The sequence below is a fragment of the Mastigoproctus giganteus genome, chromosome 8, assembly GCF_048544385.1.
Source record: "Mastigoproctus giganteus isolate SK-2022 chromosome 8, ASM4854438v1, whole genome shotgun sequence".
NCBI classification, from domain to species: Eukaryota; Metazoa; Arthropoda; class Arachnida; order Uropygi; family Thelyphonidae; genus Mastigoproctus; species Mastigoproctus giganteus.
Window position 1 is genome coordinate 68,355,905 of NC_143582.1, and position 25,150 is coordinate 68,381,054.

The 25,150-nt window shown below is 38.2% G+C and overlaps 1 protein-coding gene across 3 annotated transcripts in view; it reads right to left on the minus strand.

Moving 5' to 3' along the window:
• LOC150081598 (tyrosine kinase receptor Cad96Ca-like) overlaps positions 1-25,150 on the minus strand; it is a 222,436-nt gene that overhangs the window by 117,149 nt on the left and 80,137 nt on the right. The gene's annotated exons all lie outside the window — the stretch shown is intronic.

Below are 25,150 nucleotides of genomic sequence, written 5' to 3' on the forward strand. Positions count from 1 at the left end.
ATCCAAGTATATAATATCAAAGTATTCCCTGCATCCAGTTCTTTTGTGACTGCATCATAGTATCCAATCAAATTGGTCAGGTAAGACTTCCCCTTAACAAAGCCATGCTGTGTCCGAGCTATAACTGAAGTCTTGTCTAAATGATCCTGCAGTGCTTCTTTAACCAGTGCCTCCATTAATTTTCCTGGAACAGAAGTTAAGCTCACAGGTCTATAATTACTTGTGTCAGCCTTTGATCCTCCTTTGTGAATTGGGGTCACATTTGCACATTTCCAGTCTATGGGTACCTCCCTGAGTCCAAGGAAGCTCTCATAATTATGGCTAAGGGTTTGCTTACTTCCTTTGCTGCTGCCTCCTTTAATATAACTGGATAGATCCCATCCACCCCAGGTGCCTTTCTTGTGTTTATCTTCAACAGTTTCTCCTCCACTTTACTCCCAGTTATTTCAAGATTCTGTAGCTTACTGCTAGAGTTGAATACACCTCTGGCATTCCCCTCGCTGAATAACTCCTCATGTGTGAATGTCAATGCAAAATATTCATTTAGTTTGTTAGCTACCTGAGCAGGATCATCAACAGTTGACCCATCAATATCAAGTGGACCAATCTGATTCATCCCCTTCCTTCTAGAGTTTACATAAGCAAAGAACTTCTTGCTGTTTTTCTTTGCATCCCTTGCCAAAGATTTCTCATAATCTGCCTTTGCCTGCCTAACCTACTTGGTTACAGATCAACTTATATCTACCATAGGCTTCTGTGTAACATGTTAATTTATATGTAATCCATGCACTTTTCTTCTCTGCCATATGTCTCATTAGTTGATCTGACATCCATTTAAGCCTGAACCTTGAACAATATTTCTTAATTGGTATGTAAAGCCTAGTAGCTTCCAAAATAAGTTCTTTGAATGCTTCCCATTTTGAGTTTGCTGTTGGTAACATCATCAATTGGTCCCACTGTATAGAATTTAAATACAGTCTCAGACTATCGTGGTCGCCTTTACGAAAGCAATAACCCTTCCCTTTACCCCTGATGGTAGTTACCTCCTTGAGTAAATCCCATGTCAGCACACTGTGATCACTGCCACCTAGTGGTTCCTGTAACTGCAGATTCTTAATGCATGAAGAATCACTGCTGATAATCAAATCAAGAGTATTACTCCCTCTAGTTGCCTCCCGAACATGCTGATGTAGAAAACAATCATCCAATAAATCCACAAAAGCCCTGCTAGTGTGTGAGTGACCAGCCCCCAAATTCCAGTCAATATCTGGGAAATTAAAATCTCCCATTATAAGACTCTCTGATTTACTGGCCCACTATTTCCCTGTACAGTTTCTTATTATACTCATCAGAGTCATTAGGCCTATAGCACACTCCTACTCTCAATTTTGATCTCCCAATGTCACACCAAACTGACTCAACATCGCACTGTCCAGCGATGTCGACTGGCTTCACTTCCTTGGTTTTTATGTGTTTCTTAACTAATAGCATAACCCCTCCCCCCTTCCTATCCTGTCTATCCTTTCTGTAAACGTTGTACTCCCCAAATTCCAGTTCTGCATTCCTTATATCTGTGTGACACCACGTCTCTGATATCCTAACAATATCTGCTTTTGATGTTTTGAGCAATACCTCAAATTCATCAAATTTATTTACTAAACTCCTAGCATTGGTGTACACGCAAGTATACCTGCACCTGTTTCTATTCTTAGTTACCCTAACACAACCCATGTGTTTACTTGTACCGCAATGGCTCCCAGCAGTCTCTGAAATATCATGCATCTTGTTTTTCAGGCTTCTGCTCATTCTAATAGAAGCAGTGCAAGAATCTCTTTCACCTCTGCCATTGGCTACTGTCAATTTATTGGTTTTTGTCTCCCCCCAAGCTATCAGTTTTCTGACCCACCTAACACTGCCTCGATAGCATCAGCAAATATTCTTGCACCCTTTCTATTTAAGTGTATCCCATCCCTGTAGAAGCAATCTCTCCTGTTAACAAGTACAGTCCAGGCTGAAAAAAATTCTACCCCTTGAGCCTTGCACAATCTTTTCAGGGCCGAACTGATCGACAAGGCTCTCATCATATACTCCTCCTATCATGTCTGGGCAGAATTGCAGACACTTTCAAATTCAACCCTAATTCTCGGCTTTTGTTCAACAGTGACCTGTACTTGTTAAGTAATTCTGCCGGTCTCCTACTCTTAATATCATTAGTGCCAACGTGTACAACAAATCATCAATACAAGCAATTAAAGAGTGCAAGGACAAAATTAAAGCAAGCATTAGGTTGGCAAACTCTGCAAATGCAAAATCCACTTTTGTTAGTCAAAATTAGCTTATTGGAAAAAATGGAATGGTTATTGAATGTTTGGATCGAAGACCAAAGGAATAGAAATGTGCAAGTTTCAATGCATCCAAGGGATGATTTAAGATTTTAAAAAAAGAGCAAATCTGTACAATATTAAAGTTGTTGGTGAGATTGCTTCTGCTGATGTGGAGGCAGTGGAAAATTTTTTTACCAAAATTGAAACTGTAATAGAAGAGGGAGGATACATGGCAGATCAGGTTTTTAACTGTGATGAAACTGGACTCTATTGGAAAAAGATGCCTAACAGGACATATTTATCCAAAGAAAAAAGAAAAAAAAAAAGTTGCACCCAGATTCAATGTGTCAAAGGACAGAACCACTCTCTTATTTTTAAAGCTTCTGATGATTATAAATGCAAGCCTTTAAAATAAATCCTCTCTACCCCTTAACTGGTGCTCGAATAGAAAAGCATGGATGACTGGCTCGCTGTTTAGTAACAGGTTAGAGCATTGTTTCGTACCGGAAGTTAAAGGATATCTGAAAAATAAAAATTTATCATTCAAGGTGCTCCTTATTTTAGACAATGCTCCAAGTCACCCTCAACTGCCACTTCTGAATTGCAATCCAAATGTAAAAACTTGTTTCTTCCCACAAACACAACATCAATTTTACAGCCCCTGAACCAAGGAATCACTTTGACTTTTAAATCTTATTATCTAAGAAGAAGCTTGGTAAATCTTGCTGATAAAATTGAAAAATTTCCAGAGAAAAACATGCACCAATGTTGGGCTGAATTCACAATACTAACATGTACTGAAATAATTGAACAGTCATGAACTGAAATGAAGAAGTCAACTTTGAAGAACTATTGAAAGAAGCTACTCCCTGAAACAGGAAGTGACTCAAGACCTCGATATTATTCAGAGAGAAGCTGAGAAAATTATTAAACTTTCAAACATTACTGGAGGCGAGCGATTTAGTGATATGGGGCAGGAAGAAATTTTAGAACATATTCATTCCCATCAGGAGGAATTAAAAAATGAGGAGCTAGAAGAACTACTGGACTCAACTAAAGACATTTGTGAAGAAGGAGAAAATGAAGAGCAGAAGAAACCGGAACTAACAAACAAGGGAATATCATAGATTCTAAAAGCAGCAGAGTTCCTGAAGGAGAAGATTATGCAGGAAGATCCTGACTTTCATAGGAGTATGAAAATTAAGAGAGGCATTGATGATATGATTTCTTATGTTGACACGAGAAAGATCATGACAAAACAGTGACAGACAAAAATTGCAGATTTTGTAAGTCAACTTCAATTTAATATTGAAGTTTACTTACAAAATTTAGCAGTTTCATCAACTGAACGTTTCTTCTTATGTGTTGTTAAGTCATGGTCAATTAAAGTTTTATTTCACTGTTTTACTACTTTTTTCAGCATGCAGTTTTATTTTAAATTTAGATACGAATTCATTTTGATCCCATAATGGAAGAGTATACCCGATTAAGTTTGTTGTTTTCATAATTTATTTTTTGATTTTTTTTGGGATGGGGGGGTTAGTTTTCTTTCATTGTGTTTTCTTTTAACATAGCTACCCCTTACATTTACATTATGGGCATGAACTTGCTGTCACTCAACTGAATCAATGGAATGAGATGAGAAATAGAGAAGTCAATCTCTCCGTTCATTTTTGAAACCCAAATTTCATTTTTGAAATATGGAAAATATTACTTCCATATATTTTTAGTTAAAATACATTTTAAATTATAAAGTGAAATTGTTAATTTCTTTTAAAAATAAATTGTACAAGTATTGAAATAATCGAACAGTCATGGACTGAAACTTTTATGTAGTAAAAACCATAATCTGTAACACAGATTATGGTTTTTACTACATAAAAGTTTCAGAACCTAATCCCCATTTTTCCATAACAACAATACCCCGCTGAAGCGGAATCGCCATGTGCGGAAGTTGTGCTGGGTCACCTGTATTTTGTTTTTATACACTAAGTGTCAATCATGCTTACTTAGCTGCAGGTGTAGGGAATTTACTAAAATGAAGGCTGCTATTGCCAGTTTGTTCCCATTACTATGTCTCACAGTGAAGCAGTGGTGAATTATGGTTACACTGCTTTTCAGACAGTTCAATGATGCTGTGATAATTAGGAGTTCCTGCCTACAAGAACAATCTGAAAATGTTTTTATTTTAAAAAAAAAAATATATATATATATATATATATATTTTTTTTTTTAAATAGTTGTAATAGTAATAATGGCAAATAATGCAAGAAAGAAAGCTTACATAGCATCAGCCAAAAAAAAAAAAAAACAAAAACAGTTCAACCATCCGTATCCTCCAAAAATTGTCTAGCCTTAAATTTATTCAACCCATCCACTTTCACAACAATGGATGGAAACCTGTTCCAACAATCAGCCACCAGTTAGCTGAAGGCAAATGTCCGCACATCTATCCTGAAACTATCCATCCTGAACTTGAATTTATAGCCCCTCATGTGCATAGTCTCAGCAACTGGAAGAAAACCATTAACATTCTCTAACTCAATCCAGTCAAGACTTTAAACATCTCAATCTGATCTCCCTGCAAGTGCCTGGTCTCAAGACACTGCAATTTACAGAACTGAAACCTTTCTAGGTAAGAGCACCCTTTTGTTTCCCTCACCAATCCAGTTTCCCTTCTCTGAACAAATTCCAACAGAAGTTCCTACATCCTTCCTAAAAGTGAGGCTTCCAGATCTGTATACAGTACTCAAGATGGAGTCTAACATTGGCCTCATACAAAGGAATAATCACCACCTCATTCCTGCTAGCAAAGTTTCTGTATTTCATTGATAAAACCTCATGAGCTGTTGTAGCAGCATATCTGCACTGCTCAGAGAGTTTCATGTCTGCCTGCACAATTATGCCTAGGTCTTTTTCATTCTCCACTACCCTGAGTGTTGTACCACACAGTTGATAAGTTAATCTGGTATACTGCTACCAGATTTAACATTGACAAATGCAAGGTACTGCATTTGTCAATGTTAAACTTCAATTGACATTTCTCAGGCCACAACCCGATTTTCATAAGATGTTGTTGCAATAGCTCACACTCATGATGGTCGTTAACCACCCTGCCAACCTTTATATTATCTGAAAACTTAAGACGTTAAGCCTGATATACCTTCATCAATATCACTGATAAATATTGAAAACAATGGACCCAGCACTGAACCCTCATCAACGCAACTAATAAAATTAGGCCATGAAGATCATTAATAACCACTGTCTTCATCCACTTAACCATCCTTTTATCCATAACAGTAACTTGCCCTTTATGCCACATTGCTCCAGTTCGTACAGCAATCTCTTATGTGAAACAATATCAAAAACCTTCCTGAAATCTAAATACATGAAGTCAAAAGTAATTTTTTAATCCAGTTCCTCAGTCAATGCATTATAGTAACCTATCAGATAGGTTAGATAAGACCTTGCATTGACCAATCCATAATGTGAGTGCAGTATAACTGCATGTATTCTCCAAATGGTCCTTCAATAATGGAATCATTCTGTGATTCCATTATTTTTCCTGGAACAGACGTTAAGCTAACAGGTCTGTAATTATTCATGTTGCCTTTGATCCTCAATTGCTTTTTAATTGAGAATATATTCACACTTCTGCAATCCATAGGGACCTCCCCTGAATCAAAGGATGCTCTAATAATTATGGCTAAGGGTTTGCTTACTTCCTTTGCTGCCTCCCTTAATATAATTGGATAGATTCCATCTGCCCCTGGTGGAATCTATCCAATTAAATGTCCATCTTCAACAATTTCTCCTCTATTTTCCTTTCAGTTACCACAAAGTCATTTAGCTCCTTATTAGAGTATAATAAACTTCTGGCATCCTGTACCCTAAAGAATTCCTCATGTGTGAATAAAGATGCAAAATATCTATTTAATTTGTTGGCAACCTAAGCAGAGTCATCAACAGTTAAACCCATTGACATAGAGTAGCCCAATGGGATTTAATCCCTTACTTCTACTGTTAATATAATCATAGACTTCTTTGCTGCTTTTCTTCGCATTCTTTGTCAGGGACTTCTCATAATATGCCTTAAGCTTGCCTTTGTGACTTGATTACAGACTAATTTATATCAACTATAGGCTTCTGAATCACCAGATAATGTGTGCCCACTTTTCTTCCCTGCCACTTGTCTCAATAGTTCATCTGACATCCATTTAAGACTAATCTTTGAACAGTGTTTCTTCATTGGTATGAAAGGCCTAGTAGCTTCTATGATTACTTCCCCGAATGCTTCCCATTTAGAATTTGCTGTTGGTAACAACGTCAGTTGGTCCCACTGCACAGTATTTAAAAACTATTGAGAACACTGTAGTCATCCTTACAAAAGCATTTCCCTTTACTCATGAAAATAGTTTGTCTTTAATTAAATTCCACATTAGTACACTGTGATCACTGCCACCCAGTGGGTCTTTTACCTGCAGATTCTTAATGCATGAAGAATCACTGCTGATAACCAGATCAAAAGTATTGCTTCTTCTTGTTGCCTCTCTAACATGTTGCTCAAGAATTGAGTCATCCAAGAAATCCACAAAAGTCTAGTGTGGGAATGACAAACCCACAAATTCCAGTCAACATCTGGAAAGATAAAATCTCCATTATGAGACATTCCGATCTGCTGATTCACTATTTCCCTGTATAACTGTTTGGTATAATCAGTCATTAGGCCTATAACACAATTTTGTTTTCACAGTGCTTATATGCACTGCCTTAGATTTAATATTATCCTTAACTAAAAGCATATCCCCTCCACCTCTCCTTGACTTACAAATAACTATATACATGTACAGTATCCCTAACCAAGATCATAACCCTCAACAAACTTCACCAGGCCATATGTACAGTACTGTTTACAGCATTTTACAATTTGTAACAAAATTAAATGAGGCTGAAAAAAAAAACACAATGAATAGTGTAGAGTACAGTATTTATTCAAAAGTAATTTAATGTAATACCTGCATAGAGGATAAACAAGATGCAATATACAAGAACAAACAATTTTTTTTTTTTTTTTTTTTAGTTGTAAAATTTAAAACAGTGAAAAAGATAAGCAATCAATTACAAGCACAAATTGCAACTAACATGTAGGCACAAGTGAGATGCAGAGTAACAAGTTTACAAAGCTTAAAAAATAAGAATGAAGAGAAGATCCTGAAACTTGTTTTTTTATGTGATTGAAGATTTCATGGAAGGGGAAACACATTTTATCATAATAACGTAAAAACCCACAGAATTCCAGCTATCAGTATTAATACAAATGCAATAAGATTGAACCTAATATCCATTTATAATAGATTGTACTAACAAAAAAGTCCAATAAACCAGAAACAGCAAATTGTTTTGTTTTTATGGTAGTGACCTCCAGAAATGTGCTTTAGAAAAATATCACAAAGACATTCAAAATTGATTCTTATCACCAAACATAGCAATAAACAGTGTTGGAGTAGGAATTTTTATTTTTTTATTTAATTTTAGCAGCATCAGTGACTAAGGCCATATTGCTCCATTTATACTGTCTGTAAATTGCACATGTTCTGTGGTTGATTTTCTGTTTGTGGAAAACCAGAGTTTCCGGGACAATAAATGGTGAAAGTGTAGTGCATTTGAATGGTTTGGATTGGTTTTTGGAAATTTGATTCTATAAAGCGGCTGATTCTAGTGATCATGTTAACCAGCACCTACTTATTTCAGGGCTTACAATTGTCTCTGACTGGACCACTTATTCCTTCCTCTCAGCCGGTAGCAGCATTTATAAACATGTTGGCCAAGTGTTTTGTTTTTGCATCCTTTAGTTAAGTGATTTTTGTATTCTGCTTATACGACAGAGGCAGACTGCCCAAAACTTATTGGAGAAACCCCACTGCGAGGCTGGTGTGATTTTGGCCATAAACACTGGTTATTGTTATTTGGTTTTTTTTTAGGAGCACTAGCAACTAAGGCCATATTGCTCCAGGATATGCGGTGGTCATTCCCTGACCTTTCCACATCCTCCGTATTTGGTAGTCACTGACTCAAACCCCAGTCTATCAAGAAGCATGTGCTATGCACTGCTGCTCCTGCCTACCTGGCTACGGAGGTGCCATAAACACTAGTATGAGGCCGCTACAAGTTTTCCCCTGTAAGAATTTTTGACCCAGTTCACCTCTGTTATTTGACAAATTTAGTATTAGTAACGGCCGCATGGTGCAAGAAAGCCTATGGCTTATGCTGCACCAGCCAAAAAAAAAAAAAAAAAAAAAAATCCGAACAAAACAATAAAAACAAAAAATAAATAAATAAATAACTAAATAATAATAATTAATAAATAAAAAAAATAAAATAAAAAGGAAATTAAACCTATCATCCTATGCACTTCCCTTACCCGAAAGTACTAATCCAGATGACCTTTGAATTTCCCCAAACTGTCGGCTTCTACCACCCATGAAGGCAACTTATTCCAGTAATTTATAACTCGCTGGCTAAAATAAAACTTCCTGCAGTCCAATCTAAACATTTCCCCCCATAACTTGAATTTATGTCCCCTAGTTCTAGCATCATTTATAATCTTGAAAATTTTGTCCTCATTCATTTTACTGATGCCTCTCAGAGCCTTAAACACCTCAATCAAATCTCCTCTAAAGTGTCTAGTTTCCAAACTCTGCAACCCACATATTCGAAGTCTTTCTTCATAAGGACGCCCTTTTGCCGATCTCACCAGGCGAGTTACCCTTCTTTGCACCCTTTCAAGAAGCTCGATGTCTTTCTTTAGGTGCGGTCTCCATACTTGAACACAGTATTCCAAGTGTGGTCTAACATAAGCCTTATATAATGGGATTATCACGTCCCCATCTCTACTTGCAAATGTTTGATAGATCATCGATAGGACACCATGGGCCTTCCTTGCACCATCTTATTATAAAAATAGACCTCTTAGAGAGATAAATAGTTATATAGCGAAAATTTCAACTTCCGAGGTCTTGGAATGAATTGCCAAAAAACAACGTATTATTGGATTCACATTACGATATTTTCACAATAAGATGATGTCTCTAGAACAGATTAATATCATAAATGGGGGTCCACTGTACTCAGCAGCTGATTTTGGCACTTCGGGCATGTGGTTCAAAAACTGTCGATATATTTTTGATATACAATATTTTTATTAATTTTGAGAATCTTTGTGCTTTGTACATATCTACGAGTTGTACACAAGTAGAGGGGTGCTGGCTCACATCTGGTGAGTATGGGTTTGGCACACCCAGGGGTCCCAAGCTGGATATCATCATCATTCTCTTTCTTGGCAATTCCCTTCTACCTCTCTCTCTCTCAATTCATAAATTTTTTTTTTTCCTTTTTTGGCTGGTGCAGCATAAGCCTCAGGCTTCCTTGCACCATATGGCTAATAATAATTACTCTCCACATTCAAATTCATCATTGCTTATCTCAATGGTTTTCAACCTTTTTTTAATAACGGCACCCCCAAGTAATTTATTTTATTTTGCCGCACCCCTACTCAATTTTCGGCCTGTTTGATCCAATTCTCTCTCTGTATATATCCGTATATATATATATATATATAAATGATATTAAAAAATATGTTATATGATATTTATTACAATAACATAATTATAAAAATTACATTTCATAATACAAATTATATATATATATACAGTGTATAATTTTATTCTTTATATAGAAGTACAGTAAACCCCCGCTATTCGCGGTATCTGTATTCGCGGTTTCGCATATTCGCGATCACTGATTTAATATAAAATGAAACCTTAAAAAATGTGAATTTGAAAGTGCCGTGAACATTTTCCGCCATAAAAAACATGGGCGTGGCTAAAATTATTTCCTGGTCAAAACAGCGCTCAGTGGGTGGGGGAGAGGGGTGATAAAATCACTAGCGTGGAAATTTCTCGCTAATCCTTGTTCAGTATGTGTTATGCGCTTGCCATGGAAGGTTTTGTCGTTTGCTTTTAATTTATATGCTTATAAATCGAATAAATTTATCAATTTATAAATTGATATGCTTACAAAAGTGATAAATCTACCGTTCTGCAGTGTAAAACAGACTTTTTCGAGTGTGTTAACGGAAGAAAGTGACTTTATTGCAAACAAGTTCTTTCTAACCCATACAAAAATATGGCTACCAATAACAAGGGAAATGTGAAAATATCAAAGAAGGTGTTCACATCAGCGAATAAAATTGAGTTATTAGACAAAATTTCTAATGGTGAAAGTGTCTCCTCAGTGGCAAAACATAAAATCAATGAGTCAACGGTACGATCAATCAAAAAATCGGAAAAAAAAATCCGCCGTAGTGTCTGTGAAAACGCGCTAATTGCTTAAAAAATGTGCTCTGTAACTCGTGATGTTAAATTTTAAAAAATGGAAAAGGCTTTAAATCTGTGGATAGAAGACCAAACTCAAAATAAAATTCCATTAAGTTTACTCATCATTCGTGAAAAGGCAAAACTCCTTTATCAACACTTTAGCGAAACTGGTGCACTGGTGGGATAAGTTTTTTTTTTACTAGCAAAGGCGCTGGTTTGAAATTTCAAATAAATATTACATTTAATATTAAATTGTTTCTTATTTTCATTTCGATGCCATATGCTTGCATTTCACTATGTACTGTCTATGTACATAGTCATTATGAAGGTACATATAATACATACATAGACAAAATTTTAGACTAGTTTTTCTTATATATTTCATACTTTGGAACGGAGCCCCTTTATTACTATGGGAGCCATAACTCAGTATTCGCGTTTTCAGTATTCGCGACATTTCTCAGGAACGTAACCCCTGCGAATAGCGGGGGTTCACTGTACTAAGTAAACATCAATTATAGATCACCACAAAATTAAGAAGATACTGTACACCATTTTATAATGAAATAAACATATAAATTAAAAAATAAGTTTAAGTAACTTAAACCCAAATTACGTGGCACCCCTGGAATGTTGTTGGGGCACCCCGGTTGAAAACCACTGGCTTATCTGAATGACACGTCTGTGCTATTTCTACAATGCACCAATAGTAGCAATGCAAGAATCGCTTTCACCGCTGCCTGCAGCTCTAGTTAAACTATTAGTCTGTGTATCCTCCCAAGCTAGCAGTTTTCTGACCCACACCTATCACTGCCTCGATAGCGTCAGCAAATATTCTTGCACCCCTTCTATTCAAGTGTATCCCAATCCCTATAAAAACAGTCTCTCCTGTTAGCAAGCACAGACCACACTGAGAAAAATTCTACCCCATGAGTTTTGCACATTCTCTCCAGGGCCAAATTGATTGACTAGGCTCTCAACATATACTCCCTCCTATTGTGTCTGGGCAGAATTGCAGACACTTTCAAATTCAATTTTAATTTGTGACTTCTTGTCAACATTACCCTGTACTTGTCAAATTTTGATTTCTACTCAAAAGATTTAGCCTGAAAGTGCTCGTTATTGTCCTTGAAATTTTATCCTATTAAACTTGATAACAGTTCTATAGAGCACTACCAACTTCATTTCATTTTGGTATAAGTGAAATAGTTTCTACATCCTAAATACTAAAAATATCAAATATCACTATATTATCATCTTAGTTACCCACATACGTGTCACCCTCAGAATTGAACCAGACCTACCATACCACAAGGTTTCAATCCTATGGCCTTTCTACAGTTCGAATTTAAAGAACACTCAATATAACTACTTATCTTTCAAAATTTTAAAAAACTGCTGTCATTAACAGCATAAAATTGACATTAACAGCACTGGTTAAAGAAACACTGCAGGATCATTTAGACAAGACTTCAGTTATAGCTCAGACACAGCATGGTTTTGTTAAGGGGAAGTCTTGCCTGACCAACTTGATTGGATACTATGATGCAGTCACAAAAGAACTGGATGCAGGGAATAACTTTGATATTATATACTTGGATCTTAGAAAGGCTTTTGATACTGTTGCACATGGAAGACTGCTACACAAATTGGAGCAGTGTGACATTGGAGGCAAATTGCTGCTATGGATAAAGGGGTGGTTGAGGGGGAGAAGACAGAGAGTGGTAATCAATGGACACTGCTCATCGTCAAACAACACTGCTATTCAAAGTCTTAATTTTTTATAGTGCTTACAGTAATATAACCGGGAAAAAATATATATTTAACGAAAAATATTCATGTTATACACATTACATTGGGACAGGACCCATTACTAATACCTCACATTACCTTGTGTGTGTCCAAATAAAGGTAATTTTTTGAATCTATAATACTATACCATAATACTGTGTATAGACTGAAAAGGGTTGACAGGGCACACTATATTTGTGTTACAGAACTGAGTACACCTACTATAGAAAGAATTCTTAAGCCAGGATCTTGCCTGACAACCTTTCCAAAATTAAATGATTAGCATTAGCATTAGTAGAGGCATTTGATGCAAGAAAGCAAGCTTATGCAGCATCAGCCAAAAAAAAAAAAAAAAAAGTAACATAAATAAATAAAAATAACCACTTCCACTTCACCCCTCTGTTGGTTCGAAATACCTGTCCAGCTGAGCCTTAAACTTATTTAGGCTATCAACTTCCACGACAAGGGATGGAAGTCTGTTCCACCCACCAACCACCCGCTGGCTAAAGGCAAATTTCCGCACATCTATCCTACATCAGTCTTTCCTCAATTTGAATTTATGCCCTCTCAGGTGATTTTTCTGAGCTAGAGGAAGAATCCCATCAGCACTGAGCATGCTCAAACCATTCAAGGCTTTGTACACCTCTATCAGATCACCCCGCTGGTGCCTAGTTTCCAGACACTGTAATTTGCAAAACTTAAGCCTTTCTTCGTAAGAGAACCCCTTTGTCCCATTCACCAATCTAGTTGCCCTTCTCTGTACTCGTTCCAGCAGCTCTACATCCTTCCTGAAATGAGGCCTCCAGGCCTGTATACAGTACTCTAGGTGTGGCCTGACCATTGCCTTATACAAGGGAATAATCACCTCCTTATCCCTGCTAGAAAAATTCCTATATATCATTGACAATACACCATGAGCTACTCCTGCAGCTCGTCTGCACTGCTCAGAGAACTTCATATCTGCCTGCACCACCACCCCCAGGTCCCTTTCATTCTCTACCACTGTCAGTGTAGTACCACAGAGTTGATACGTTGCTCTGGGGTTGCTGTTTCCCATATGTAGTACTTTACATTTGTCAATGTTAAACTTCATTTGCCACCTCGAAGCCCATCTGCTCAACCTTTCCAAATCCTGTTGCAGCAGCATAGTGTCAGTAGTGTCCTTGACAACCCTGCCAACCTTCGTATCGTCTGCAAACTTGGACATTAAGCCTGATATACCATCATCAATATCATTTATAAATACAGAAAACAATAAAGGCCCCAATACTGAACCCTGAGGGACTCCACTAATAACATTAGTCCACGATGAGCAGTGTCCATTGATTACCACTCTGTCTTCTCCCCCTCAACCACCCCTTTATCCATAGCAGCAACTTGCCTCCAATGCCACACTGCTCCAATTTGTGCAGCAGTCTTCCATGTGCAACAGTATCAAAAGCCTTTCTAAGATCCAAGTATATAATATCAAAGTTATTCCCTGCATCCAGTTCTTTTGTGACTGCATCATAGTATCCAATCAAATTGGTCAGGCAAGACTTCCCCTTAACAAAACCATGCTGTGTCCTAGCTATAACTGAAGTCTTGTCTAGATGATCCTGCAGTGCTTCTTTCACCAGTGCCTCCATTAATTTTCCGGGAACAGAAGTTAAACTCACAGGTCTATAATTACTTGTGTCAGCCTTTGATCCCCCTTTGTGAATTGGGGTCACATTTGCACATCTCCAGTCAATGGGTACCTCCCCTGAGTCCAAGGAAGCTCTCATAATTATGGCTAAGGGTTTGCTTACCTCCTTTGCTGCCTCCTTTAATATAACTGGATAGATCCCATCCACCCCAGGTGCCTTTCTTGTGTTTATCTTCAACAATTTCTCCTCCACTTTGCTCTCAGTTATTACAAGATTCTCTAGCTTACTGCTAGAGTTGAATACACCTCTGGCATTCCCCTCGCTGAATAACTCCTCATGTGTGAATGTCGATGCAAAATATTCATTTAGTTTGTTAGCTACCCGAGCAGCGTCATCAACAGTTGACCCATCGATCTCAAGTGGACCAATCTGATTCATCCCCTTCCTTCTAGAGTTTACATAAGTAAAGAACTCTTTGCTCTTTTTCTTCGCATCCCTTGCCAAGGATCTCTCGTAATCTGCCTTCGCCTGCCTAACCTCCTTTGTAACTTGGTTACAGATCAACTTGTATCTATCATAGGCGTCCGTGTCACGTGTTAATTTGTATGTATCCCATGCATTTTTCTTCTCTGCCATATGCCTCATTAGTTCATCTGACAACCATTTAGGCCTAAACCTTGAACAATATTTCTTAGTTGGTATGTAAAGCCTAGTAGCTTCCACGATAAGTTCTTTGAATGCTTCCCAGTTTGAATTTGCTGTTGGCAATATCATCAGTTGATCCCACTGTATAGAATTTAAATACTGTCTCAGTCCATTGTAGTCGCCTTTACGAAAGCAATACCCCTTCCCTTTACCCCTAATGGTAGTTACCTCTTTGAGTAACTCCCACTTCAGCTCACTGTGATCACTGCCACCAAGTGGTTCATTTAACTGCAGATTCTTAATGCATGAAGAATCACTACTGATAATCAAATCAAGAGTATTACTCCCTCTAGTTGCCTCCCGAACATGCTGATGTAGAAAACAATCATCCAATAAATCCACAAAAGCCTTGCTACTGTGTGAGTGACCAGCCCCCAAATTCCAGTCAATATCTGGGAAATTAAAATCCCCCATTATAAGACTCTCTGATTTACTGGCCCACTCTATTTCTCCGAACAGTTTCTTATTATACTCATCAGAGTCATTAGGCCTATAGCACACTCCTACTCTCAATTTTGATCTCCCAATGCTTATGTCACACCAAACTGACTCGACACTGCACTGTCCAGCGATGTCGACTGGCTTCACTTCCTTGGATTTTATGTGTTTTTTAACTAATAGCATAACCCCTCCTCCCTTCCTATCCTGTCTATCCTTTCTGTAGACATTGTACTCCCCAAATTCCAGTTCTGCATTTCTTATATCTGTGTGACACCACGTCTCTGAAATCCCCACAATATCTGCCTTTGATGTTTTGAGCAATACCTCAAATTCATCAAATTTATTTACTAAACTCCTAGCATTGGTGTACACACAAGTATACATGCACCTGTTCTTTTTCTTAGCTACCCTAACACAACCCATGTGTTTACTTGTACCCCAATGATTCCCAGCAGTCTCTGAAATATCCTGCATCTTATTTTCCAGGCTGCGGCTCATTCCAATAGAAGCAGTGCAAGAATCACTTTCACCTCTGCCAGTGGCTACTGTTAATCTATTAGTCCTTGTATCCCCCCAATCTAGCAGTTTTCCGACCCACCTAACATTGCCTCGATAGCATCAGCAAACATTCTTGCACCCTTTCTATTTAAGTGTATCCCATCCCTGTAGAAGCAGTCTCTCCTGTTAACAAGTACAGACCAGGCTGAAAAAAATTCTACCCCTTGAGCCCTGCACAATCTTTCCAGGGCCGAATTGATTGACAGGGCTCTCATCATATACTCCCTCCTATCGTGTCTGGGCAGAATTGCAGACACTTTCAATTTCAACCCTAATTCACGGCTTTTTTTCATCAGTGACCTGTACTTGTCAAGTAATTCCGCCGGTCTCCTACTCTTAATGTCATTAGTGCCAACGTGTACAACTATATCACCTTTTGTGCCCTTAAAAGATGATATCCGCTCTACAACGTCATCAACTTTTGCCCCTGGCAGACATACCCTGGTCCTATTCCACCTATCCTTTTTACAAAGCATGTTTCCCGTTTCCCTGACAATAGAGTCACCAATAACTACTAGTTCCTTTGGGACCAGCGCATTCTGCCTTGGGAGTTGCCGCAGTGTTCCGCGATGACCAAGTGCAAGCTCTGGCATTGGTGTGGGCAGCTGAGAGCTTGATGGGCCCCTCACTTGTAATCCTTCGAGGGCATCCACCCTATCCTTCAAGCTCTCATATAGGCCCATAACAACGCTGAGTTGTCGCCTTATCTCCTTACACTCCTTGCATCGCACACACACAAAGACATCCCCCATGGCAGTATCATGTCCCATACTTGACTGCTCCGCAAACATCAAGCAAATAGTGCATCTTACAAGGCTGTGATTCAGAGGACAACTGCCCCCCTCAGTTCTCCCCTGGGCCACAGCATTCCCATTAGCTTGAGCCCTTTGCTTTGCTGCTCTGGTTTGAGTCATGATTTAGATTTACTTTCAATAAAATTTCAATTTCTGTACAAAATTAAATCCTAAACTTGTATCCAAACACAGTTATAACGCTATATTTATGTTTCAGTAACGAGTGTTATCTACGGAATATTTACGTTTCAGTAACGAGTGTTATCTACGAAATATTTACGTTTCAGTAACGAGTGTTATCTGCGAAATCCCTTTATATAACTTTCGTATTAAGTTATGTATTAATTATTTGTTTTTACTAATTATTTATGTTACGTAACCTAAGTGGTTATATGTATAATTAATTATGTTAAATAAAATTAATTATATTACGTTTGTAATCTAAGTCGTTATATGTATTTATTTAAACGTACAATTTAACTGCTAACGAAGTTCAACTAACGCTATCTAGTACGGTATATCGTATCACAAAGGCGGGAAAATTACGAACGGTTAGCGGAGTTGAAACACGTGGAAACCTTTACCGATACTTTTATGCAATTACAAGGCCGAGTAAAGAATAAATACACCAAATTAATCAGAAAATCACAAAATAATGTTATACTACTAAATTTAAATCAAAAGTTTTAGAATGATGGATGCACTTACGGCAGTGTTTGGAAATTCAGGTCAAACCATGTTCAATGTGCCTTCCACGTTTATCAACAAACATGGATTTCATAGTCAGTGTCAAGAATATGTTCCAACATGTCCAGGAAAAGAAAGAAATGGGGAAAAAAACGGTAAGAAAAACAGAATTAACTCCCATTTTTTGTTAGGGATAATAACCAGCATTTCAATTCTTCGGAACACGACAAAAATTTGGATTGTTGGGCAGAATTTTGAAAGTTTTGCAAATGGAAGAAAAGGTGGACCATTGCTCAGAATAGTGAAGGATTAGTTCAATGAAGCAATTCAACTTACTTCCTCCACTAGACAAAACAATGCTGTAAAAAAAAAAAAGAAAAAAAAAAGTCAGTTCTGTAAAATCAAACAGGAGACAAACTAGACAAACTGTCAGAACCTATGCAAACACTGATGTTTTTGAGAAAGTGCAGTAGCCCCACCCCAAAGAAAACCTAGCACCATATCCCAAAGGAAGTTGGGATTTCCCATTTGAGTGTCCTCCAGAATGTTCATGGGATTCATTATTTATCATAGCAAAAATTGCACCCTCATTTATTTTATTTTCACTCCTTAGCCTTATACACCTCAATCAAATCTCCTCTAAGGTGTCTCATTTCCAAACTTCGTAGTCCACATATTCAAAGTCTTTATTCATATGGGTGCCCTTTTGCCCATCTTTGGATCTTTTCATGACGCTTGATGTATTTTCTTCAGTGTGGTCTCTATACCTGGAGTACTCCAAGTCTGGTCTTAAAATTGCCCTATACAGTGGGATTATGACCTCCCTATTTCTAAAAGCAAATATCTGATAAATTATCAATAGGACAACGTGGACTACCTTTCTTTCTCATTGTCTAAATGCACTGCTTGGAGAACTTGCATCAATTGTAACATTAGCAGAGGCATATGATGCAAGAAAGCAAGCTTATTCAGCATCGGCCAAAAAAAAACAACCAACCACTACTCCCATTTCACCCCTCCGTTCGTTCGAAATACCTGTCCAGCTGAGCCTTAAATTTGTTTAGGCTATCAACTTCAACAACAAGCGATGGGAGTCTATTCCACAAACCAACTGCCCGCTGGCTAAAGGCAAATTTCCGCACATCTATCCGACATCCGTCCTTCCTCAATTTGAATTTATGCCCTCTCAGGTGATTATTCTGAGCAAGAGGAAGAATCCCATCGGCATTGAGCATGCTCAAGCCATTCAAAGCCTTATACACCTCTATCAGATCACCTCGCCGATGCCTAGTCTCCAGGCTCTGTAATTTGCAAAATTTAAGCCTTTCTTCGTAAGAGCAACCCTTTGTTCCATTCACTAATCTTGTTGCCCTTCTCTGTACTCGTTCTAGCAGCTCTACATCCTTCTTGAAATGAGGCCTCCAGACCTGTATACAGTACTCAAGGTGTGGCCTGACCAATGCCTTATACAAGGGAATAATCACATCCCTGTCCCTGCTAGAAAAATTCCTGTATATCATTGACAAGACACCATGAGCTACTCTTGCAGCTCGTCTGCACTGCTCAGAGAACTTCATATCTGCCTGCACAATTACCCCCAGGTCCTTTTCATTCTCTACCACTGTCAGCGTAGTACCACAGAGTTGATACGTTGATCTGGGGTTACTGTTTCCCATATGTAGTACTTTACATTTGTCAATGTTAAACTTCATTTGCCACCTCTCAGCCCATCTGCTCAACCTTCCCAGATCCTGTTGCAGCAGCATAGTATCAGTAGTGTCCTTAACAACCCTGCCAACCTTGGTATCATCTGGCAACTTGGACATTAAGCCTGATACACCATCATCAATATCATTTATAAATACAGAAAACAACAATGGACCCAACACTGAACCCTGAGGAACTCCACTAATAACATTAGTCCACGTTGAGCAGTGTCCATTGATTACCACTCTCTGTCTTCTGCCACTCAACCATCCCTTTATCCATAGCAGCAATTTGCCTCCAATGCCACACTTCTCCAATTTGTGCAGCAGTCTTCCATGTGCAACAGTATCAAAAGCCTTTCTAAGATCCAAATATATAATATCAAAGTTATTCCCTGCATCCAGTTCTTTTATGACTACATCATAGTATCCAATCAAATTGGTCAGACAAGACCTGCCCTTAACAAAACCATGCTGTGTCTGAGCTATAACTGAATTCTTGTCCAGATGATCCTGCAGTGCTTCTTTAACCAGTGCCTCCATTAATTTTCCTGGAACCGAAGTTAAACTAACAGGTCTATAATTACTTGTGTCAGCCTTTGATCCTCCTTTGTGAATTGGGGTTACATTTGCACATCTCCAGTCCATGGGTACCTCCCCTGAGTCCAAAGAAGCTCTCATAATTATGGCTAGGGGTTTGCTTACTTCCTTTGCTGCCTCCTTTAATATAACTGGATAGATCCCATCCACCCCGGGTGCCTTTTTTATGTTTATCCTCAACAATTTCTCCTCCACTTTAATCTCAGTTATTAGAAAATCATCTAGCTCACTGCCAATGTTTACTTCACCTACGACATTCCCCTTCCTGAATAACTCACGTGTGAATGTAGATGCAAAATACTCGTTTAGATTGTTAGCCACCTGAGTTGGATCCTCAACTTTTGAACCATCAACATCCAGTGGACCAATCTGATTCACCCCTTTCCTTCTTGAGTTTAAATAGGTAAAGAACTCTTTTCTGTTTTTCTTTGCATCCTTTGCCAAGGATTTCTCATAATCTGCCTTTGCCTGCCTAATCTCCTTTGTGACTTGGTTACAGACCAACTTATATCTATCATAGGCTTCCATGTCACCCATTAATTTGTATGTATCCCATGCATTTTTCTTCTCTGCCATATGTCTCATTAGTTCATCTGACAACCATTTAGGCCTGAACCTTGAACAATATTTCTTGGTTGGTATGTAAAGCCTGGTAGCTTCCAAGATTAGTTCCTTGAATGCTTCCCATTTTGAATTTGCTGTTGGTAACATCATCAGTTGGTCCCACTGTATAGAATTTAAATACTGTCTCAGACCATCATAGTCGCCTTTACGAAAGCAAAAACCCTTCCCTTTACCTCTGATGGTAGTTACCTCCTTGAGTAAATCCCACTTCAGCACACTGTGATCACTGCCACCCAGTGGTTCCTTTATCTGCAGATTCCTAATGCATGAAGAATCACTACTGATAATCAGATCAAGAGTATTACTCCCTCTAGATTATCACTACTGATAATCAGATCAAGAGTATTACTCGCCTCCTGAACATGCTGGTGTAGAAAACAATCATCCAATAAATCCACAAAAGCCTTGCTAGTGTGTGAGTGACCAACCCACAAATTCCAGTCAATATCTGGGAAATTAAAATCCCCCATTATAAGACTCTCTGATTTACTGGCCCATTCTATTTCCCTGTACAGTATCTTATTATACTCATCAGAGTCATTAGGCCTATAGCACACTCCTAATCTCAATTTTGATTTACCTATGCTTATGTCACACCAAACTGACTCGACACTGCCCTGTCCATCAATGTCGACTGGCTTCACTTCCTTGGATTTTATGTGTTTTTTAACTAATAGCATAACCCCTCCTCCCCTCCTGTCCTGTCTATCCTTTCTATACACATTGTACTCCCCAAATTCCAGTTCTGCATTCCTTATATCTGTGTGACACCACATCTCTGATATCCCAACAATATCTGCCTTTGATGTTTTGAGCAATACCTCAAATTCATCAAATTTATTTACTAAACTCCTAGCATTGGTGTACACGCAAGTATACATGCACCTGTTTCTATTCTTAGCTACCCTAACACAACCCATGTGTTTACTTGTACCACAATGACATCCAGCAGTCTCTGAAATATCCTGCATCTTGTTTTTCAGGCTTCTGCTCATTCCAATAGAAGCAGTGCAAGAATCTCTTTCACCTCTGCCAGTGGCTACTGTCAATCTATTGGTCTTTGTCTCCCCCCAAGCTAGCAGTTTTCTGACCCACCTAACACTGCCTCGATAGCATCAGCAAATATTCTTGCACCCTTTCTATTTAAGTGTATCCCATCCCTGTAGAAGTGATCTCTCCTGTTAACAAGTACATTCCAGGCTGAAAAAAATTCTACCCCTTGAGCCTTGCACAATCTTTCCAGGGCCGAATTGATCGACAAGGCTCTCATCATATACTCCCTCCTATCGTGTCTGGGCAGAATTGCAGACACTTTCAAATTCAACCCTACTTCACGGCTTTTTTTTCAACAGTGACCTGTACTTGTTAAGTAATTCCGCTGGTCTCCTACTCTTAATATCATTAGTGCCAACGTGTACAACTATATCACCTTTTGTGCCCTTAAAAGATGATATCTGCTCTACAACGTCATCAACCTTTGCCCCTGGCTGACATACCCTGGTCCTGTTCCACCTATCCTTTTTACAAAGCATGTTCCCCGTTTCCCTGACAATAGAGTCACCAACAACTACTAGTTCCTGTGGGACCAGCGCATTCTGCCTTGGGGGCTGCCTCTGTGTTGCAAGATGACCAAGTGCAAGCTCTGGCGTTGATGTGGGCAGCTGAGAGCTTGATGGGCCCCTCAATTTATTTCCTTCGAGGGCATCCACCCTGTCCTTCAAGGTCTCATATAGGCCCATAACAACGCCGAGTTGTCGCCTAATTTCCTTGCACTCCTTGCATCGTGCACACACAAAGACATCCCCCATGGCAGTATCATGTCCCATACCCGATTGCTCCGCAAACATCAAGCAAACAGTGCATCTTAAAAGGCTGTGATTCAGAGGGCAACTGCCCCCCTCAGTTCTCCCCTGAGTCACAGCACTCCCATTAGCTTGAGCCTTTTGCTTTGCTGCTTTGGTTAGAGTCATGATTTCGATTTAAATGTCAATAAAATTACAATTTCAGAACAAAATTAAAACCTTAAACTTGTATCTTAACACAGTTATAACGCTATATTTATTTTTCAGTATCGAGTGTTATCTATGAGTTACCTTTATATAACTTCCGTATCAAGTATGTATTAATTATTTGTTACGCTTGTACTCTAAGTCGTTATATATATATATATATATATATATATATAGTTAAAAGTACAATTTAATTGACAATGAAGTTTAACAAGATTAATAGATCTACTGATTAATTGACAATATTATATTATGCACTATACTATACAAAGCTAATGCTATCGAATTCCGGATATGCTGTATCGCGTTTCAGTAACGTGTGTTATCTACGAAATTCCTTTATATAACTTCCGTATCAATTTATGTATTAATTATTTATTTTTACTAATTATTTATGTTCCGTAACCTAAGTGGTTATATGTATAGTTAAAAGTACAATTTAATTGCCGATGAAGTTCGACAAGATTAATAGATTTTACTGATTAATTTTCACGTAACAATGGCGGCTGTTTATGAACTTTAAACACGTGGATTTGATACCCTTTCCGATACTAAGTAATACCTACAAATCTCTATCTAAGTTACTTTAACTTTAAGTACCGTAAATAGGAATATAAAGCTACTCTAGAAATAAGTTAATATGTCAATTTAAACTAATAAAGCAGAAAATAAATCAGAAAGAACTTCTCTGTTCCAAGAGCGGCAGAAAGGCACGTCTGCACAGGAAACTCTCGCCCTCAAATATAACTTCCAAATCTTTCTTCCTCCACTATTTTTATTTCAACTCCACCAAGTTTTTTGCTATTTCCAAAGTCCACAAGACCTTGCATTTTGCTGCTGTAAATGACAGCCACATTTAATGCAGAAAAAAAAAAAAAAAATGCCACTTTTCTGAAGTTTAAGTCAACCTGAAGGAGCTGCACTTAGCACTGTTCTTCAGCTACTCTGCCGATCATTATATCATCTGCAAGTTTTGACATCTTACTATCTCTTCATCAATATCATTTAACAAGATCAAAAACAAGTGTGGCCCCAATACCGATCTTTGGGGAACCCCACTTCTTGCATTAGTCCAATCTGAAGAATAATCATTAATCACAACCTTCTGCAGCCATCCTGCAATCCCTCAAAGTAATGGCCACCAAATTAAAAAAAAAAAAAAAACCTATACAGTTGAAGAAATGTTAAAAAGATTATCAAAAAGAATTAAAGGCTCCGTAGAAACTTGACACTACTATAGAACTCTCTGTTTCCACAGAAACCACTTGTATAAGTGGTTTCTGCAGAAGCAGAAAGTTCTTTGCAGAAGCATAGTAAAGGAGTAGCAATAAAAGGTGTTAATTCTGAAAGTACAGGCACTTAAATTTCATAGGCTACTCAGTGGAGAAGACACATTTAAAGCTTCTGAAGGGTGGTGTCTGGATGGAAGGCTCATCATAGGATATTCCAGGTTAGCCTTGTAGGCAGATCTGCATTTGGTAACATTACAGCAGCAGAAGCATCTCCTGAATTTCTGGGTAGCGTGATTAAAGATTGTGAATTAATAGATGAACAGTTGTACAACTGTGACCAGACAATGCTATACTAGAAACTCCTCCAATAAGTCATACGATATTAAAAAGGCACCCAACAAAGTGGGCACAAACTAATAAAGAGGGAATTACTGAGCACAAACAAGACTGGAAATAACAAGCTAAAGCCACTGTGCATTGGTAAAAGTCAAAGTCTCCAGTATTTTATACACATTAGCATGAAATCTCTACTTGTGATTTATAAAAATAGCTCCAAAGCTTGGATAACAAGTGACAATTTTGCTTCATGGTTTGAAAGTGAGTTTGTACCATCAGTGAGATGCCACCAGCTTTCCAAAAAGCTTGAAGAAAAGGCTCTGTTGGATCACTGCTAGATCACAGCCCAGCTCACCCTTTGACCAATGTCCTGAAATTGAAAGACTGCAGGATCAGAGTAGTGTCTCTCTCTCTCTCAAGGAACACAACTGCACTAATTCAGTCCATGGATCAGGGAATTATTCAAGCCTTCAAACCTACTATCATGCTGGTGTTGTGAACTCTGGAATTCAAGTTCTAGAATTTCTGTAACTTTAACACTGCATAACGTTACATATAATATTTGATTAGCATGGAAGAAAATGAGCTCAACAGTCTGTGAAAACTACTGTAAAAAATGCATTGGAAAAAAAAAAAAAGACCAGATCCCTAATAAAAACCTTGAATTAGCAGCATTTTCAGAACAAAGAACAAAAGCTGCTTGTGGCATACTCTGTGGCACTCTTGAAGCAAATGACCTAACTGCTTCAATTGGGGTGGATGCAGAAGCTGGAGTTGTGCATTACCTGAGCAAGGAAGAAATCACAGCCTCTGTGTACAGTGGGAAGATAACATACAGAAAGCCAGTGACCTAGGGAGTAACTAAAAAAAATAATGTGGATGACTTGTGTAGGAAAAAAGCACCAGAAATTAACAAAGTGCTTCAAAACATTAATGAGGTGATGGCATGGTTAGGACATCAAGAGTGATAGTGAACATCTTCATTTATTTCATCTGACCCCTATTAAAAATTATGTACTGAAAAAATTAATAGAGCTTCAAAACATTAATGAAGTTATGGCATGGTTAAGACATCAAGAGTGATAGTGAACATCTTCATTATTGCCATTTTTTTTTTTTTTTTGGTAGTTGTTGGTGCATCGGCTTCTGTGGCCATAGTGCACCTCCCAAGGTTTTTGCAGTACTTTGATCCAAGCCTGAGGTGGGATTCGAACCCACGACCTTTGGGCTGCCGGGCAGGCACTTTACCCACCTGGCTAGCCCAGACGGCATTTATGCCATCTGACCCTATTAAAAATTAGGTACTGAAAAATGCTATCATCACTTCCAGCAAACTA